Source organism: Bos indicus, chromosome 13 (assembly GCF_029378745.1).
Source record: "Bos indicus isolate NIAB-ARS_2022 breed Sahiwal x Tharparkar chromosome 13, NIAB-ARS_B.indTharparkar_mat_pri_1.0, whole genome shotgun sequence".
Lineage (NCBI taxonomy): Eukaryota > Metazoa > Chordata > Mammalia > Artiodactyla > Bovidae > Bos > Bos indicus.
Genome location: NC_091772.1, coordinates 19,521,557 through 19,540,090, shown reverse-complemented (window position 1 = coordinate 19,540,090; position 18,534 = coordinate 19,521,557). Strand labels below are relative to the sequence as shown.

At 40.9% G+C, this 18,534-nt stretch overlaps 1 long non-coding RNA gene across 1 annotated transcript; it reads right to left on the bottom strand.

Moving 5' to 3' along the window:
• Nucleotides 1-8,082: 8,082 nt before the first annotated feature.
• On the bottom strand, nt 8,083-15,530 carry LOC139186380 (uncharacterized). Its single transcript, XR_011569922.1, has 3 exons — nt 15,366-15,530; nt 13,443-13,541; nt 8,083-8,366 (listed from the first exon to the last, which is right to left on the bottom strand). It is a non-coding gene; the product is annotated as an uncharacterized lncRNA (long non-coding RNA).
• Nucleotides 15,531-18,534: the final 3,004 nt, after the last annotated feature.

The window sequence follows — 18,534 nt, the reverse complement described above, 5'->3', positions numbered from 1 at the left end:
AAAAGCCTTTGTATCCTCCAAGGGACCTGGCCCAACTTCACACCTTGAGGGACAGGATTGCTCTGAGTACATTTTCCTTGACCGAACAGCATGAGATCCATGCAGAGGCAGGTGGGCTGACCCTGTGTTCCCCAGGCCTGGACTGTGGAGTATTTTATGTGATGGGAAAGGGAGACCTTGGGCAGTTCTGTAAGTCAAGACTCAAGACATCAGACTTAGTGCTTTCAGCAGGCGCCAAGTAGGAGATGCTAAAGGTCAAGAGCTGTGGGGAAGGTAAAGGACTGGAGGGAGGTGGGATGCACTAAGAGAGTCTGACTGTGTGTGCAGAGTTGGGGAGCCTGTAGTTTGTGTCATCAGAATGGGCCACCTAGGTGAAGGAGGCCTCCAAATCCATGAATGAATAGACATCAGTGAACACACATGCTGTTGCAGATAGGGTTGGCACACACTTGCCCACCTCTGTCCTGCATCACACCTGCATCACACCTACCCAGGAAGTTCATGCCACCAGGTATAGAGCTGGTTAGCTTTCTACTTATTTAGAGGTCAGGGGCTGAAGCTGGACTGTGGTGTCCCGGGAGCTGTCTGCAGGGCCCTCAGTCCCACTCAAGCAATTCTGTAATTTGTAAGCAAATCACAAGATTATTTCACTTACAACCATTGCCTCTTGCCACAGCAATTCAATACAGGTTCATTCATAAGCAGTCCTTCCAGTGTAAGTCAGTTCATAGACTGCTGCATCCATCTGAACACTAATTCCCACAGAATTAATCCAGCTCATCTCAGAGCACTCCCATATATGTCATTAATAAGAAAGAATTATTTTCCCTCCCCTATCTGGCATGTGTTCCAAGACCCTAAGGAGCCTGTTGAATCCTTGGGTATCAGAAATCTCATTCCCATTGGATGGAAGAATAGAGTTGGCTGGACTTCCTACCTTCAGAGCTGGCACTCCCATTTGGCTGTCAGGAGGCACTGCCTCTAGTCAGGATTCAAGAAACTATTGAAGATCTAGGAAAGATCTCTTTCTCCCAGGAACAACTCTTTCCCTGAAGTTTTGTTTGTTTGTTTTGTTTTGTTTTAATGTATAATTTAGTAGTCTTCAGGGGGCTAAAAGGGAAAGAGAGATTTTTGTGTATTTGTAAAGCCTATGATGAAAGAAAACCTACAAATAACTAAGGTATCAACTGAAACACTTTTTAAAGGTATAAATCCCTCCTTCACATTTAGGTAACAGCTGGGGCAGTTCTAGAAGAAAACTAGATAGTACCATTCATGATGATTATAATAGCTGGTAATTGACTCTGTGTCAGAGATTCAGATGCTTTGGCTTTGTGCTTGCAGCAGCCACGTGAAACTGGAACCCCTGCTCAGCCCAGGCTTACAGATGAAGAAACTGAGGTCAGCGAGGTTAAGAGACTTGCCAAGGTCACACACCACTACTTACTGATGCAGCTGGGGTCAGAGCCCAGCAATCTTTCTCAGAGCACATGCTCACTGGGATGCCCAGAAAAAAAGATTTATACTTTAGCAGCAGGTATAAATCTGAGTCTATAAAGTCAAGGTGGTTTCCTGTCTATCGATCAAGTTCACATCATCGCTAAGTCCTTTTTGCCCCTGGGCTGGAGGAGAGAAAGACTCAGTCACTGCTGGGGCTTCCTTATCACCTTCAGGGCGTCTGAGCAGGGTCTGGGGATCTGATGGTGAGATCTGGGGTGGCTGCGGTTCCTCATTGTTCCTGGTGTCATGTGGCCCCGGGTCACGTGGTGAGCGCTGCTCTGCAGCTTCCCAGCGAAGCTTGGGGTGGTAAGAGCATCTTAGAGTTTCCCCCATCCACCTCCCCAGAGGCCCCGCATCAGCCTCAAGGTGGTTCACAGAGGAAGGAACAGGTCCTCACGCGCCTGAACCGGGGAGATCAGCTACTCCGCTTCCCCGGCCTCCCACCTCCTCCTTCTCCCCCCAGAGGATGCACACAGACACTCTCTCCTGTCTTGTCGCTCTTCTCAACGGCTGGAGAATTTTGACAATTTTTGCTTTCTTCCCTGCTGCAAATCCCCAGCAGGCACGGATCTTGATATCTGCTTGAACAGGTAAAGAAGGTAAGGGCAGAAGATAGAGTGAAAACGTGAGCAAGTACCGCAAAATAAGCATCTGTCGCATCCCCCTTCACACCCGTGGCACGGCCTCACCGCTGGTCCTCGCTCTCGCCCGGCGCAATCCTTCCTATGCAGGCATACTTTACTTTTTTTAAATCTTTAATAACACTTTCTTCTCCTGTCAGGTGAAACTTATATTGCCTAGGCTTTATCTCTGACAGTAAAAGATGCTCTTATGAAAATGCTTTAAATGTTCCTTGATTAAAAATCCCAACAGGGATTTCCCTGGTGGTCCAGTGGGTAAGACTTCACCTTCCAATGCAGGGGTGAGAGTTTGATCCCTGGTCGGGGAGACAAGATCCCACATGCCTTGCAGCCAAAAAACCAAGAATTAAAAAACAGAGCCAATGTTGTAACAAGTTCAACGAAGACTTTAAAAATGGTCCACATCAAAAAAAATCTTAAATAAAATTCCCAACAAATTGTGCATTAAAGCTGATGCCCATGAGGCAGTGGGCAGGGTATAGATGACCAACTTTTTCTATGTTAATTCAAATCCACCGTACTTCTTAATATGTCTTATAATTTATATTTTAATTTATAATTATCTCGGAAGATCTGATTGTTTGGAATTCACACTCTTCACTACTCCAGTTATTCAACTTTTTAGAAAGATTATTAAGGGAATATTTAAGTGTCTCATTTCATGGAAATTAGAAACACTGGGTTACAATTAAGTATATTTATTCAGAAAGTTGGGCAGAAAATCTCTAAGGAAGATACAGTATTTACTGTCCATATTGGGTTCAGGGGTCAATGTTGCCTTGTGTGGGCCTTTTTAAAAATGATATTGTTTCTGTTTAATCTTGTGTTTATCTCTCCACCAGGAGTAAATTCCTAAACAGTCAGTGCATACAGGGTACATGTGGGGATGCTTTCTGAGTAGACCTCATCTTCAGGGATCATTTTATTTCCACAGTTTAGTGCCTCCTTACTAGAACAGAGCACTCCATAATTTTTTCTAAAGATTCTATCAGTCTTGATCCAATGTGCTGGGTGATAAATGACAGGAGGTTGGCCACAGAGGAGAAGGAGGAATGAATCATGCTGTCTCCTAGTAACCAGTCAGTAAAGAGCCTCCAGCATGTATGTTAAACCCCAAAGCACACTGACCTTTGGTATCATCCTTAGACAGACGGTCTTGATCTATATTTGTGCTCTCATCCTTCTTTCAAAACTTCTGAGAAGGTAGAAGAAATGCAATCAAGTATGCATACGCCTACTCTCTCCTTCCAAACCCAAACAAAGCCCACACACGCCGGGAGACTTTCCCCACAAATCTTTATTTGCCCTTGAATTGCTTTTTGTGTGTTGATTTGCTTTTTGTGTGTTTTGTATGTTAAGTTATGAAACAGTGTTTGCTGTGTATTCTTTTTCACTTACAGGTGCTTTTCTCTGTATACCTTTTAAATCAGCTAGGGTTGATATGTGGTTCCATAATTCAGAACAAAGGTCGATGAAATCTCAGAATAGAAAGCTGCAGAAAATATCTTTTTCATGAATCCCATCAACTAAAGATTGAATCTTACATTTTTAAAAGCTTCCTTTTTCATTTTTTGACTTTATTTTACACTGGAGTGTAGCTGATTAACAATGTTGTGATAGTTTCAGGTGGACAGCAAAGGGACTTAGCCATTAATCTTCATGTATCCATTCTCCCCTCAAAATCCCCTCCCATCCAGGCTGGCACATAACACTAAGCAGAGTTCTCCATGCTATACAGAAGGTCCTTTTCGGTTACCCATTTTAAATATAGCAGTGTGGACATGTCAATCCCAAACCCCCTAACTATCCATTACTTACCAAAGCTGTATTGGTTTTGAATTGTAAATTTGTTAAGATTATGGAAAACATCAGCTCTTTCTAAATGACAGGTAAGAAAGGGAAGAATTAAGTGTCTTAACTGTATTCTTCTGTTAGACTGTTTCCTCCAAGCATTGAGGATGGAAGGCTTCAGGGATATGGGGGAAACCAAGAGAGTTAGTGCTGGAGCTTGGAGCCCCAGAAGAGGTGCCATGTAAGCTGAAGTAGGAGACAGACAGACAGGCAGACAGCTGCAAGAACGCTTCAGGAAGCATGTTGCTCAGTCTAATCTGGTCTTTTTATTAACTTAGCAGCCACCTACTTGAACATTTATTTCATATTTCAAACATAACATGAGCTTTTCAGAAACAATTCTTTTAATCCTCTCCAAAATTCCATCAAGGGGTCTTTTGTCTATATTCACCACCTGAGTCTTGGAGAGGCAAAGCAATGTACCCACTGTCACAGAACGAATGAGATACACAGCTGAGATTTGGACTCAAACTCTTCTGACCCCGGAGTAGATCTTTTTAACCACTCGCTGCACAGTTTCCCTTCTCTAAGCCTCAAGCCTGAAGCAGTTTGAAAAATAAATTTTAGTGTTTATTAATCTAGTTAAGGAGTAGTTGTAGAATTATATGATGATCATAAAATTGTAGCAGTTCTGGGAATATTAGAAAGCACTTAATCTTGTGGTTTTCAACCTAGTGTCCAGATTGCTCAGAGGTGCGCAGTGGCTGCCCAAGAGGAGGTAGAGGTGGAGGAGATGGGAAGGCCGAGGGCCAGACATCCAGATTTTCAGTCCCCTTTTCCAAAGACGAAAACTTCCCTCTACTTTTTTCACATTGGAGTTCTAAGCAAGATTTCCTTTTAGGGGAAAATAGAAGATTCAATACCATTCTGAAAAAAAAAATGAGTGACAATCACTGAGCTAGTGATTGAGACAATCTTTCATTTTACAGGTGAACAAACAAGAGAGCTAAACAGTCATTTAGCCAAAGCCACTCTGTTAAAATTATAGTGTCTCTGAGATGGAAGTACCCTTGAGGGTCATCTGTGTTCACCCACACTGGGCCCCAAATCCTCTGATTCTGGGAGCTCATGGTCACAGAATCTCCCCTATCTCCTGGTCCTTAGAAAACATGTCCTCATAATAAGCAAACATCTGCCCTTCTATAGCTGTAGGAGCCAAATAGAAGAATTAAAGTCATTCTTCCCACCTGAAAACACTTCACATATTTGAAGACCCCTAACATGTCCCTGGTGGCTCAGTGATAAAGGACCCTTCCGACAATGCAGGAGACACAGGTTTGATCCATGGGTTGGGAAGATCCCCTGGGAAAGGAAATGGCAATGCATTCCAGTATTCTTGCTGGGAAGTCCCATGGACAGAGGAGCCTGAAGGGCTACAGTCCATGGGGTCGCAAAGAGTTGGGCTTGACTGAGCAACTAAACAACAGCATGTCCCCACTGGATCCGTCATCGCCATGTACAAACTTTTGTTATACTTGCGGCCCCATTTTCACAACTATTCCTCAGACAACACAAATTCTTTCAGTCTGCTTGTCCCCTTTCAAAAAGGTGTCAGTTTGTTTATGTCCCCTTTAAAGAGTCAAGTGGGGAATTGCTTCAATAATATTTTAATTTGTTCATTAAGTCTTCTTTTAAACTTCCACTCTTTACACAATATTGTCTTAACTCCCTCAGGGTGGGCAAGTATTGATAAGCAAGAGAAATAATGTGGAGATACTGTTACTTACAGGCTCTTGCTTACACTGTCTGAGCCACAGAGGATGAGATGGTTAGACATCATCACCAATTTAATTGATATGAATCTGAGCAAACTCCAGGAGACAGTGAAGGACAGAGAAGCCTGAAGTGCTGCAGTCCATGGGATTGCAAAGAGTCGGATACAAGTTAGTGGCTGAACAAAAATTGTGCACATGGACAAAAATTCACGCCCACCCTCTCTTTCCCCTCTGTTTCTTTTCTTTATTTTTTATTTTTGGCATTTTTTGGAGATACTTAAGAGATTCACATGAACCTGTAAGAAATAATGCAGGGGACAATTCATGTGCCTTTTACCAATTTCCCCCAATGACAACATCTTTCAGAACTATAGTACAGCGTCACAACCACAATATTGACATTGATACAGTCAAGGCACAGAGCAGATTCATCACCAAAGATCCCTCATGTTGCCCTTTGACAGCCACACTCGCATTTCTCTTTGTTCAGTTCACTCCTTAACTTCTGACAACCACTGATGTGTTATCCATTTCTGTAATTTCGTTATTTCAAAAATAACATATAAATAGAATCATGCTGTGTGTAACCTTAAAAATTTTCATTTTATTGGAGTACAGTTGATGTATAATGCTATGTTAGTTTCAGGTGTACTCCCCTTTGTTTCTTAAAAGGAATTCCCGACAGCAAAGTCACGCCAATGGCTTTGTATGTTCCTTCCCAAGGCAAGACTTTACTCTTTGCCATTAGCTATATGCAGAAGGATTTGCACATTTGAAACAAATAATCAGCTGACTCAGGGCTATGTTGAGTCAGTTTCAGATTACTCTGCTCAAGCCACGTCCACAAAGGCAGCAGTCCTGTCTATGCAATGGATACCAAGATCAAGCCACGGCAGGTTCATTTAAGAGCATGAATCAGTTTTAAGTATCTTGGCAGATACCCTTGCAAGTGAGATGATAAAGGAGAATATAATTATAATACATGAAAAACATGTTCTAAATTTATAAAAGGCATTATAATTGGCCCTCACATAGCTCTCCTAATGGAGGAAACATATATAAATAGTCTCAAATGGCAAGCAAAATGCCATTAAACCCTAGTTCTGGAGTGCATTGGAATTTATATTTTCAAAGCAACAGCAAATTCTCTTTCTAATAATAGATGGTTTTATTAAATATTAAAAGTGACTAGTGTTTCCTTGAGTTCATCCTGACTAGTCCTGATACATCCTGAGTGGCAGGGGAGTCAACCTGAAATGGAACATTTGCTAAAAATAATCCACCAAACAAATAATAATCCATACATGCTTCATCCAGAGATGATTATATTCTACAGTTACTGCTATTTTTGAGCAGCTCTAAGTGGTTTACTGTTCATTGCTTTCCATTCAAGGAATTAAATGTGCTTTATGTGTATCATCTTGTTTACTGTCACCACTGCCCTGGTAAATATAATTAGCTCTGCTTTGCATTTGAGGAAATTGAAGGTTTAGGACTGTTATATTTCAGGAGAGGAAAAAGGCAAACCTCACAGAGAATATTCAGCAAGGTTTAGAATTCTCGAGTATTTCAGTTGCAGAAGAATGCAAGGATCGGCTACTCAACCCAGTCACTTTACAGATGAAGACAAGGAATTCCCTGATGGTCCAGTGCTTAGGATTACGTGCTTCTGCTGCTGAGAACATGTGCTCAATCCCTGGTTGGGACACTAAGATCTTACAACCTGCGCAGTGTGGCAAAAAAAAAAAAATATATATATATATATATATATGAGGGTAGGGCTGATAGAATGATTTCGGTGTTCTATGCAATGAACTTCAATACGTCTGTTTCATTTCCATCTTTTGAGTTTGAAATAAGAATATTTATGTTAGTTATTTTTCCTAATAATAGAATTATCATAACCACTAATGGCATTGTGCCAAGATGAATGGAAATGTGTGTCCATCTGACATCTCACTAATGGGCAGTGGAGCCCCCAAAATGTTGGGCTGAGGGTAGGAACCAAGGCCCCACACCATCTATGACACTAACCCTGCTTTCAGTAAATAGTTCTCAGACATGCATCTTCATCTCTAAAATTAGGAGTTGGACTAAATCTTTTAAATGTTCTTAGAGTTCTAATGCACCATGGTTCTCATTTTCTTTATATAATTTTTTTGAATGCATAATATATACATTTGTCAGAAGAGATGTAAAATCAGACACTATAAAGAGAGGAGGGAAACAGAAATTAAAAATAGAAGATTACATTCTATTTGACTATATTTCAAAACTAAGTGATCTCTAAAGAGAAAGATGTTGATTTGGTATTTTTTAATGTTGTATTTGCTAGTAGACAATAAATTCTGAAGCGACTGGTTCCACTTAGGGTATGTTTATTTGCTGTTCTCTTCATCAGGTTTTGGGAGTCTGTGTTTCAAATAGGCATCAAATTCTGTTAGTTTAATATGTTGTGGCTCCCCTTGTTCACGAGAGTGTTTCAACAAATCAACTCTTGCAAGTCAGGGAAGAAAAGGGCGGGGGAGTATCTCTCCGGATGAGTCTCTTTTGGTTTGCTTAGAGTCTGTCTGTAGCTGTAATTCTTGGCTGGCAGTACCACCTCATTCCTCTCGTAACCGATTATGTCATCACAAACAGAGATTTATGAGCCCCGACTCTAAAGAAACAGAAGGCAGGATGAATTATGAGAAGTTCCAGGTCTGCAAACAGTTTCTTCAATAATTAGCCTAAGGTGGGGAGGAGGGAGAAATTAACCTCACTAAACTCCCATTTTCCACAAACCAAATAACACACTGCTAGCATCTGACTGAGCACAGAAATTCATCTTGAGGTGATCCAGTTTAAAACCCATTTGTAAATTCAGTGTGAAGGGCTTAGAGTGGAAAGGATGAAGGTCTGGAAAATGCACAGTGGGGACCAGCCAGCCCCTCCTCAGGACAGCCTGGATGGCTTAATAGGGTGTCTCAGCCCTGATGGATGGATCTCTGAGATGGCCCACAGGTAAGTGGGAAATGGTTTTGTGTTTCAAGAGGGAAAGGGTGAGTTCGTCATCATGAACACAAGCTTTTGCATTTTCCTCATGCAAACAGGGAAGCCAATATGCAGAGGAAGTGATGTCCTCTTCAGCCCTGGCTGTGGCAGTGTGAGTCTGCAGGTTACCAAAGGTAAGGGCCACATCCTTCACTTAGTGTGCTATTTCTCAGGGACATTCCATTAGCTATAAAGAGGCAACCTAATATTCAACCCATGCTACATTTGTCTCCTCTCGTAAAGGAGAGGGTACCTTGGGGGCAAGGTGATAGGTCTCCATTAATCTACCAATGAATATTTATTGTGTATCCACCATGTGAGAGAGATTACTATGAGACCTGGTAAGAAATAATAACTAAAAAATACACAAAATATGTCTAGCTCCCAAGAAACTTTTAATTTTTCACAGAAATAGAATAAACAATCCTAAATTTTGTTTGGCACCATAAAAGATCTTAAACAGCCAAAGCAATCTTGAGAAAGAAGAACAAAGCTGGCATCATCATGCTTCTTGATTCCAAATGATGTTACAAAGCCATAGTAATCAAAACAGTATAGTGTTGGCATAGAAATAGACAGGTAGATTAATGGAACAGAGTGGAGAGCTCAGAAATAAGCCCATACATGTGTTTATTAATTTATGACAAAGCAGCCTAGAGTATACAGTGGGGAAAGGACAGTTTCTTCAATAAATGGTGCTGGGAAAACTGAACAGCTACCTACAAAAGAAACTGGACCACAGTCTTACACCACACAGAAAAACTTACTCAAAATAGATAAAAGACTTGAATAGAAGACCTGAAACCACAGAACTCTTAGATGAAAACAGGCAGTAAATGGCTTGACATTGGTTCAGCGATGATTTTTTGGATTTGATATCAAAACAAAAGCAAAGAAAGAAAAAATAAATAAGTGGTACTCCATCAAACTAAGAAGCTTTTGCACAGCAAAGGAAATCATCGACAAAATGAAAAGGCAACCTACTGAAAGAGGGAGAAAATACTTGCAAATCATATATTTGATGAAGAGCTAATATCCAAAATATGCAACTCAGTAACAACAGACCAAAAAATTCTAATAAAAATGGGTAGAGTATCTAACATACCACCCGCTTTTCCAAAGACGACATACTGATGACTATCTGATCTGTGAAATGATGCTCAGCATCACTAAACATCAGGAAAATGCAACTCAAAGTCCCATAAAGTATTACCTCACACCCATCAGAATGGCTATTATCAAAAAGACAGGAAATAACTAGTGTTTGTGACGATGTGGAGAAAAGGGAAGCTTCGTTTACTGTTGGAAGGAATTGGTACAGCCACTCTAGAGAACATTATGCTGTTTCCTCAAAAAAAAAAACCAAAACAGAACCACTGCATAATCTAGTAATTACACTCCTGGGTATCTGCTCAAAGAAAATGAAAGCACTAACTCAAAATATATATATACCCCCATGGTTTTGTCTGCATAGACTTTTTCTATTATCCTGAGGAACTTCTGGCCACTAGAGGAACAAGAACTGCCGAATTTTCTCTGTAGCCCAGGGTGATTCTCCACTCCACTTGTCAAATGCATAATTTGCAGGGGGGGGGGGGCGGGCGGAATATCTGGATTCTATGGAGACAGAAACCTAAAAATTCCAGGAATGTAAGCTTACTCTCATGGCCCTGAGTTGGAGCACTCAAGTCTCTGAAAAGGGTGCATCAAAACATTGAGACTAATGAATCACGATGAAGGATGAATCCATAATTTATCCTCTAAATGCCTTAAAATGCTGGACCAAAGAAAGTGGAGACCACAGTTCTTCACCTGGCAGGGGCTCAGGTCTGTATTTGCTTCCTCGTCTCCCTCCAGTAACTTTGAAAGTTGGGCGATAATGGCTGAGTTTGCAGTGAGATGGAAATATTCACCAGGACCGACCTGAATATAACAAACTCTTTGAGGATATGGCCTCGATTCATCAGTGTGAATATATCCAGGAAACACCCTGGTGCAAATGTCTTTCTCTTTTTTTTTATTTTTCCTTAATGGGCATTTGCTTTGTCAGACTTGCATTTCAGTGGAGTTATAAATATAGGAATGAAATATTGATGACTTGTCTCAACTCATCTACAACTTGTGTGATATCACACACTGCAGAGCTATGGAAATGGAGAGGATGGGGGTTTGCCAGGGCTTTCAGGAACTGGACTCTCTTGAATGGCTCATTGGCTGAAATTCATTTTCAAAAAGCACTTTTTTTGTAGACTATTTCAAGAACCAGAAGTAAGGCTTAGGATAGACATTTTTCCCATGAAAATTAGGGCCTTGTCGTCTTGCGAATCTTTTCCTTCCCACCCACAGAGCTGGTCAACCTCCATTCATTTGGGTACCACAGGCATGCACAATAATGGTGGTTGCCCAGACGGTGGCTGGGAGAGGCCCACTGCCACCCAGGCATTGACACAGCTCTCAGCCCAGAATAGCAAGCAAGCAGCAAAAGAATAACCCAGGCTTGTTTTGATTGCAGGCAGAATGCAAATAATGCATTCCCTAGATGTTAGGTCAAAACAATCACCAACCTAAACAAAGCAAGAGAAAGAACTTTAGCAAGAGTAAGCAGCTTCTCATTTCCCTAAACTTGTTCTTGGGCAGAGGCTCTATTAGTTTTGCATGGGTAAGGCTGGTGGATGCAACCATAATCGAGTTAAATAAAAAACAGTATTTGGAAAAACTGACATCAAGAGATTCCTGATATGGTTCCTTGAGAAGGACAGAACATTACTTTGTGGTATTCCTGCCAAGAATTCACAAGCAGAATCCAAGCATGAGGAAATATCAGTAAACCCACATTGGAGGATGTTCAAAATAATGGACTTGCCTTGTTCAAATGGTGACAGTCAAGGGCAACAAAGAAAGGACCAAGGAGCTGTCACCAATGAAAGATATTAAAGAGACACACAAAAAATACATGAAACGCATAATCTTGAATCAAATATTTGAATATGGACTGGAATAGACAATGGTATTATATCAATATTAAATTACTTGACTCTGATAATTGTACTACGGTTGTATAGAATGGTCTCCATTTGTAGGAAACATAATGAAGTAGTTATAAAACAAACATAATGTTAACTTAGTTTTTAATGATTCAGGAAAGAAAACTATCTATCTAGAGAGAGAGAAGAAAAGAGAGAAAATAATGTAGCAGATGGGACAAAATGTAAACAAATTAGGAAGTCTGGGGACTTCCCTGGTGGTCCAGTGGTTAAAACTCTGCACTTCCAATGCAGGGGGAAAGGTTTTGATCCCTGGTCAGAGAACAAAGATTCCATGTGGCATGTGGAATGTGGCAGGATGCACAGAGTAGCTGTTTGAAGACTCTGAAAAGTCAATTTGTCGTTGTTTAGTTGCTAAGTTGTGTCCAATTCTTTGCAACCCCATGGACTGTAGCCCACCAGGCTCCTCTGTCCATAGGATTTCCTGGGCAAGAATACAGGAATGGGTTGCCATTTAGCAGCTGACAGATTGGAAAATACATCTAAAATTGAAGTATCACTGAACTAGTGGAGAGTTCACTATTTTGTCCATCCTTTGTCATGTTCTCTGACCTAAACCCAATGCAGCCTGAGATCTAGAAGTGGGCCTCATGACCAGACACAGACCAGAAAAAGACCTCCAGTTCTGTCTCTAGGAGCCTAAAAGGGAGCACTGCACTCTCTCTGAGAGTGGGGGAATCATACATCATGGTTCAGAATATCGAGTCAGAGATCTGATAATTGTCTCTGAGATGACTGGATGCAGATGGTGTAGTGAAGATCCTTCACAGTCTCTTTGTACACTTATAATTGTGAGCTGACCCCCTTTCTTAGAACCATCCAACTCTTTTTGCTGGATTTATGCTTAACAACGGAGAAGGCGATGGCACCCCACTCTAGTACTCTTGCCTAGAAAATCCAAAGGATGGAGGAGCCTGGTAGGCTGCAGTCCATGGGGTCGCTAAGAGTCGGACAGACTGAGCGACTTCACTTTCACTTTTCACTTTCATGCACTGGAGAAAGAAATGGCAACCCACTCGAATTCTTGCCTGGAGAATCCCATGGACGGGGGAGCCTGGTGGGCTGCCGTCTATGGGGTCGCACAGAGTCGGACACGACTGAAGCGACTTAGCAGCAGCAGCAGCATGCTTAACAAGCAGCCTTCTGGTAGTTAGCTCATTTATTCGTTCATCCACTATACATTTCTTGAGCACCATCACTGTGACAAATATCACACTCGGTGCTGGGCATCCGAAGATAAATAACACATATGCAGTGCTCCGAGCAGCTCACAGATTTTGCTGCAGGGTAGAGAGTGTGATGGCCCGCTGACAGGTATTCCAGACCCTGTGGCAGTGATTTTCCACACTGTGATTTAACAAGATAAGGTTAGGTGCAGTCAGTTATTCTCTTGTGAATTTGCTTGACAAAAATAATTTTCCCTGAATTTTACTACACCAAGAAAAAAATTACAAAACCCCAAGATGGGAGCCTGAACTGCCTATTCCAATGAGGAATTGCCTACATGTGAGATTTCAGTTTATGTCACAACACTAATGATCCACCTTAGAACCTAAAGTTACTTTCATACTCAACCCACACTCAGCAATTTTGCTCCAACTCCTAATTCTTCTTGTTTACTACCTTACACCATCTGTCAGACAACACACCATCCTCACCAGGCTGCAAAGTGAGGGTAGGAACTGAGTTTCCGTCATGCTGATATTCCATCGCTCCATCTCATCCTCAGCAGCTAGTTCAGTGCTTTGAAAATGATCCTGCAAATGAATTACAATTTATGTTTATGTGAAAGAGGAGAGTGAGAGAGAGAGAAAGAGCGACAGAAAGGGAACAAAGAAAGGCTAAAACCACTTGGAATTTGAAGTTTAAGTGCCTCTTAAGCAAAGCATATTTTTAATAGACATGTACAAAAAATATACTTTTCAATGGGGAAAAAAATGGGCTCTAATTTTGCTGCCACTCATTAGCTATGTTATCTTTATAAGGTAATTATCATCTCCAGCCTTCGTTTTCTCAACCATAAAATGAAATGATTGGGCTAAAGGATTTCTAAATCATTCCAGTACCCGCTGATTCCAGTATTCCTAAAAACAAAATCCTCTCTTCAGATCCTTATCTGTTTTTGTTTCATAATTTGTTTCACCATTTCCGCTTGATACTTAAAAGGACTTTGTGAAAATGACAAGTTTTCCTAGTAGATTTCCAATAAACATCATATCATATATGTTTCCTATTAGGGCTTCTGACATTCCACATGTTTTTCAAAGGTAATTGGAAATACTGGAGACAATTTAAGGGTCATTATTGGGTTAGCCAAGAAAATAGCTAATGATGACTTTAGCTACCGGACTATTCAGCTGATCATAGAACCCATTAGCTCAATTAAGTAAATCAAATAGGAAAAAACATTTAGACTTAAAAAGCCACCCACCACTACCTACTATTTGCCTTTGAACTCCTATTTTATGGTGAATTCAAATTGTTCCTTCTATGAAAAAGACCAGATCATCTGATTTAGCAGATGTAGTGATTCAAGATCACTCAGCATACATAATTATAAACCAAAAATTACACCACATAGCAATTTTAAGAAAGCAGGTAAGACTAGACCTTCTGTGTAAACAGGGCATGAACCTGTCTTGAGTGGCTTATTGCCCGGTACTGGGGCAGGTGTGTGTGGGAAGCAGTTAGTGGTCTTCCCTTCCCTTAAGGAACTCGTTTCAACTCTGGCATGGTCTGTAGGTTCAGATTTTCAGGAAGGCAAGGGACTAGCTTTGAGATGAAGATTTATGACTGTAAACATCCTAATTCTAGCAGTTTATAGCATTGAGAAACTGAGTAGGCACATACGCTTTTAAAGACCACGACTTCCAGATAATGCTGACTTGAACTTGTAGCTTTTTATGATGCAAGTGGGAAGGTCAGAGGATGCTCGAAGTGACTCCCAGGGAGAAAAGAATATGATGGCTCATATTATTTAATATTTATTAAGTGTGGTAATTATGTTCAGACTATTATGCTATTGCTGGAGAGAGCTGGTCTATCGAGTGAATGTTTGAAATTAATGTAGCACGTATTTTATCCAATTATAGATTCAGCAACTGATGTAACCAGTGATGCGCTGGCAAGTGCTTGACAACCAGCTTCTCAGCATGGATGCCATGGTGTAGACCCTGGTGAAGACCCTCCCCTCAGGGTGGGCGGATATCAAGCTTCTGATATGACATCATCTGACTTGCACAGCTGCTGGAAATTCAACAGTCCGCTCTAGCGAGTAGGAACAAGCAGCTCCAGCACCCTTCCGGATGTGACCTAAGCTAAGGAATAAGCAAAAGGGTGGTCTACATATACTGGAACTCCAAGACATTTCTTAAATGACACAACTAAATGCTTACATTTTTGCCAAACTTAATCCCAAACTGGCAGGGGGTGTTGAGTCACTTAGTCAAAGACCCTTGTGAAGGAGGCTTTTGGAAAAGAAAGACTAGTTTGTGAGAAATCTGCATTCTAAATATCAGCTATTCCTCATCTGCTCTATGACCATGGGCAAGTTATCCCATTTCCCCGGGTGTCATACTTACAATAAACAGATTGCATATCAAGAAGGCCTAAGTTCTCTTCCATTTCTGCTGCTCCGTATGCAGGTCAGTCCAAACTCAACTCTACTGCAGATCATCAAAATGGATGAAAATAGTCAAGTAGGTCATGAACCATACATGATCACTATCCACTCCAGTACGAGGTAGGAAGTCTCTAGTGCTTCTCCAGGGACCTCCTAGGGGCTTCATCTCTCCCTGACATGGGCCACGTTAATGACCTCACAAACAGGGGCAAGTCTACTTTCTCCAAGGCTGTGTCTTTCCTTCTGCCGACAATCTCCCATCATCTCAGCCTATCCAGTGCTGTGCTTCATCCCACTTAGGTGCTATGGTCTAAGAAACACGACCTTTCTTTCCTATTCCCATTTCACCTTTCGCCCCTATGTCATCAGATAGTGATGTATGACATTATTTCTTATACATGCTGAAATACTCATCATTGAGAGCAAGGAAAAGATCAAATCTGCAAAAACAAAACATGATTTCAGCCCTTAAGTACAATATGGTAATATAATGAAACTCGTCATTTATTGCTGCCTATTCAACTGTACTTTAATATTCATTATTTCTATTGAGACCTATCTATTTAAACATCAGCTCTGCACAGTCAAGCCTGTAAGTATCTGTTGAATGAGTGAATGGATGTCTGATGTTCAGTCTGAACTGGTAAGGCGGCCACGGGTTCCATTTTCAGGTTTTCTAGTGCTATGATACACTTTTCCTATTTTGATATTTTTCTTTAGGTTCTCTGTTCATTTCTAAAGAATGGCAAAGAGCGGCATGCACTGTGGGAGGTAAATTTTGGCGAATTTCACTTTTGGGTGAATTTCATTATCTTTACCTGTCAGCTAACTTCCAGAAATTCATGAACTGGGAGACGGGGAGAGGAGAAAACACAGCACACGATCGCTGACAGTTGGTGGAGCAGCAAGTGCCCCAGAGTGGGTGTCACTAGCCCCTGCTTCCACGCTCTGATCTGAAGCTTGTACAACAGATGTACTGGGGGTTGGAGAACAGGGTGCTCATTTGCGGAGGTGAAAGAGCAGGGAAAACGCGCCGGCCATGATGGTTGGGGGAGGGGGGGGGAAGCCGAGACAGTGCCGCGGGCTGGTGACCCTGTTGCTTCTGCTGGGTGTTTTTCCTTCAGAAATATTTTTAACCATTTGCAAGGCTAGAAGCTACAGAAAACATTGCTAATTTACCCTTTCTTTCGAAGGCCAGAGCACTGGGACTGGCTTGCGTGGAGCTTCTTGTTAATTTCATGTTTATTTCTGAGTAGGATTTAACCTCCCTCTTGACAAATATAACATCCCAGAAGGTTTCTGTTAATCATAAAATATTGCATGAACGTAATATAATTCTGGTGTAAAAAACTGAGTAATTTTTTTTTTCCCGGTAATTAACTGGGAGGTTTTTTTATACTTGAGTACTGAATACTTATTAGCCCTGTTTTTATTTTTAATCTTTTCTTTTATTTTTCTTTTGGTCTTCCTGTCTCTCACATAAGCCCACAATTTACATTCTCATTTCCATATTTCTCCAAGTAAAAGAAAATTCCTAGGAAGTTGAAGCAATACCTATCTATTTGACATGCCAAATACATTCTTCCAATGATCTAATGGTATATTTCCACAATAAAGATGGTTTAAAAAAAAAAAGTTTCTGACAAAGGAGCAGTTAACTCACAATTATCATTTCAGAGTTAATCCGTAACTTCATATTTTAATTAATGTGTATATTTTACTAAATGACTTTTCTGTCTTTATTTGACCAATAAAAAGTTGAAATTGCATAGATTTTTCTGCTCCTCAGAATGTAAAAAATGGGAAGCTATAGAAGATGCAGAACATTCTGACTTTTGAAAAAGCTGGTAGAGGGAGAGACCATGTCTGCTTCTAGTTACACAAACTAGTTAAGAAAAAGAATTTTAAGCCAGCTAATATTTTTCCTTTCATTATTTGTGATTTAAACCAGCTCATCTTTTTCCTTTCATTATTTTCATGACATCTAATAACTGGTCTGATTGAATTGGAACATTTGCAATGGGTTTGTGTATGTTAGAACAAGAGTCTAAAAAAGTCACATATTTCACTAACAGTTTTATACTTTTCATGAAATACAGAACTGAAAAAGGCTATTTCTCTATTCCCTCCATTCTGATCCTCTGCAATGCAAATTAGGTCATTAGTTATTGACAATACTGTCAATTAAGAGAGTAAAATCAGTATCAACCCACATGCCTGACCTCCAATTGTGTATTTCATTTTAGAGGAATGTTGCATCAATGACAAACCCAATATTTCTGCTTATCACTTCGATTCTAAAGCCACTGAAAGGATCATGGTATAGAATCTTTGTGAAGGTGAAAGTGTTAGCCTCTCAGTCCTGTCTCTTTGCGACCCCATGGACTGTAGCCCTCCAGGCTCCTCTGTCCATGGAATTTTCCAGGCAACAGTATTGGAGTTGGTTACCATTCCCTTCTCCAGGGGATCTTCCTGACTCAGGGATCAAACCCAAGTGTCCTGCATTGCAGGCGGATTCTTTACTCTCTGAGCTACCATGGAAAAGAACTTTTAAAAAAATTATCATCATCATACCTAGTATCTGCTTTAGCTTAAATAGTCTCAGGCCCTAGCACTGCAGCGAGTGGAGATGGAATCATGAAAGATATTGACTGCCCTTGTACCTGCAAGGCAGTCCATGCCCCCTTCACATAGTGAGTCCCCGTAGAAGAGAATAATGAGATAGAGTTGTTAGAAAATGCTTCATGATCGTGAAACTGAGGAGAAATTAGCCTGGTAACAATCAGAAACAGCTTTTGTGGGTTTGGCCTTAGAGCTTGGCCTTCTCTCTCATCTGCACACAAATTTATTAACTGCAGGGGTAGGGGGCTGGGGTTTCCTCTACCTTGCATTCCTCTGTAGCCATGAATTAATTCCCAAATGCCAATGTGAGTCTGTTTTCCTTTTCATGCATCATATGTGGTGAGGCAGCTGGAAATACTACTCTGTGTGCCCCCTGCACTCACTCATCTCAGCCTCTTGTTCACGCAGGGGGGTAAAGCAGTTAAAAGAAATTATTCATCCTTTTCCTTATCTCCATGTGTGCACAATAATTGTCTCAAAATTGGTACAGCTTACTTTGCTAATGA